We start from the raw sequence: 2229 nt of genomic DNA on the forward strand, positions 1-2229 counted from the left end.
TTTGTCTGCGCGGTGCGCCAACCGCTCGGCCGCGCCTGCCCTCTCCTGTGCCTGTCCCTTTCTCTGTCCCTCTCCGTCTCTCTCTGTGCCCGTGCCTACTTCCGTCCCTGTTCCTGTCTTTCTCAGTCGGTATATATCTATTCCTTTTTCTCTATTTCTCTCTGTTTTAATCCTTTTGCCTCTGTCCTGTCACCTTTTCTGCCTGTTCCTCTGTCTCTGACTCCTGCCCATGTCTCTGACTCTATGTTCAAAAAAACCCAAACATCGTTCTCTCCCCCTCACCTACAATCAATCTCTCTCTCTCTGTCTCTCTCTGTCTCTCTCTGTCTCTCTGTCTCTCTCTGTCTCTCTCTCTCGGCTATAGCCATACAGCCCTGCAATTTACAAATTTGTTTATCTTTGCTTAATCCTAATCCACGTTTCCCTTTAAGGCTCCCACGGAAAAGTTGGAGATTATGTCTCTGAGGGTTTCCCTCCTCCTACCCAGTTGATGGGTCACTCACTACCGTCACACTGTGCCTGATGCTCCCTGAAGTGATGATTCCCGGGGGAAGTCTGATCTGAGATTGGGAAGGACTCTGGGCAAACTTTACCTGGAGACACAGAGCCCCACATAGAGGGAATGAAAAACAGGCCAGCTCGGTGATGTTCTTCACTGAACATAAACAACAGTCACAGAATATAAACAACGTACTCAAGGCCACTCTGTGACCATGTCTACACTAAGCCAGAGACAAGGACACTCTGCAACCACAAAATGAATACACACTCCCCCCTCCTGACTAACACAAATGACTGCCCCTTGTTACCAATGACAACTCCACTTCCACAATCCTACTTGATAAAAAGCACTGATCTGCTCCATTTCCTGACAGCACCAACTTATAATTGTTCTACTCTTGTCAACTCTCCTTAAAACTACCCAGCACACGGCCGAGTCCTATAAGATGCCCTTCTGCCTCCAACTCCCTCTTACGGAGGTGCCCTATGGTTCCCCAGTATGTGGTCCTTGCTGGAGCAAGCTAAAAAAAGGTTTGTTTGTTTTTTTTGACTATAGGTGTGTCTCTGCTGGTCTCTGCCTGGTGAGTTTTGACACCACTTACCCTTGAATACAGACTTGGGCAAATCAGGTCTCCAAGATTCTTCTCTCTTCCTTCCTGAACCTTCTAGATCTGTGCTAAACTTATGGCCTGAGACCTGTTGTTTATCTCTTTGTGGAAAAGCCCACAGCAGATCCGAGAGATCCGAGGTTGCAACTGGATTATGTCACTGGTTCCTCATCCTGCCACCTCCTAGATGATTTTATTGCAAATAATGGTAATGACAATTGTTGTTTCTGTCTGCCCAGTATCTCTATCAGCACCTGGCTTTCCCTTTGTGGATCTCCATCCACTACTCCAAATGGACCTGTCTCTAACATAGCCTCCCAGTACCATGCAATCTACACTTATTGATCAGAGAATCCTATCCCCTCGCCACAATAATTAGCTCTATGATGAGGACATAATGGATGTCTCATTCTTCTTCTGGGATCATGAGCTATATATAGGACCTCATTCTGCCTGCTGCCATCTTCCTTGGTTGTCTGGAAGGACAGTTTGCAGACTGAAATCAATCTGCATTAGGATGTAAAGATGAGAGTTAGAGAGACAGCTCTGGCTATAGCCATACCTGAAGCCAGAAGGCCTTGTTCTTTCCAATACTATGAGCCAACGACTCCCTGGATATTCGAGCTAGTTTTACTTTCTGTCTCTTGCATACATGACAGTCTTGGCTAATTTAGAAATAAGTACCTGGAAAGGGAAGGGTTTTAAAGGAAATAAAACATAAATTTGGCTGAGCAAAGGTGAGGAAGGCCAGGGCCACTGCATACATATAAAGCGAATAGGGGCCATTGCTCCACCATCAGTGGATGGTGACCCTCCCGATCCCAGCTTTCTGTCTTCCTTCTTTTCCTAATCTCCTACCATTCCCACTCAGGTTTATTTTCCAGAGCCGTGCTGCACGTGGCAGGATTTACCACTTGCTGGACGTGGCGCTTTATTACAACAATAATCCAGATATAATACAGATGTTAATGTAAATAAAGTAAGTCATGAAATTATTGGAAGAAAATATAGACAGGATCAAGATGAGTAAATCCTCTTAAATAATGGCAACAGATTCTGAAAGAATACAATAAAAGGCAAATATGGTTTACTACATATTAACCAAATTTTCTGTATACCA

The sequence above is a fragment of the Pteropus alecto genome, unplaced genomic scaffold, assembly GCF_000325575.1.
Source record: "Pteropus alecto unplaced genomic scaffold, ASM32557v1 scaffold37, whole genome shotgun sequence".
Taxonomy (NCBI): Eukaryota; Metazoa; Chordata; class Mammalia; order Chiroptera; family Pteropodidae; genus Pteropus; species Pteropus alecto.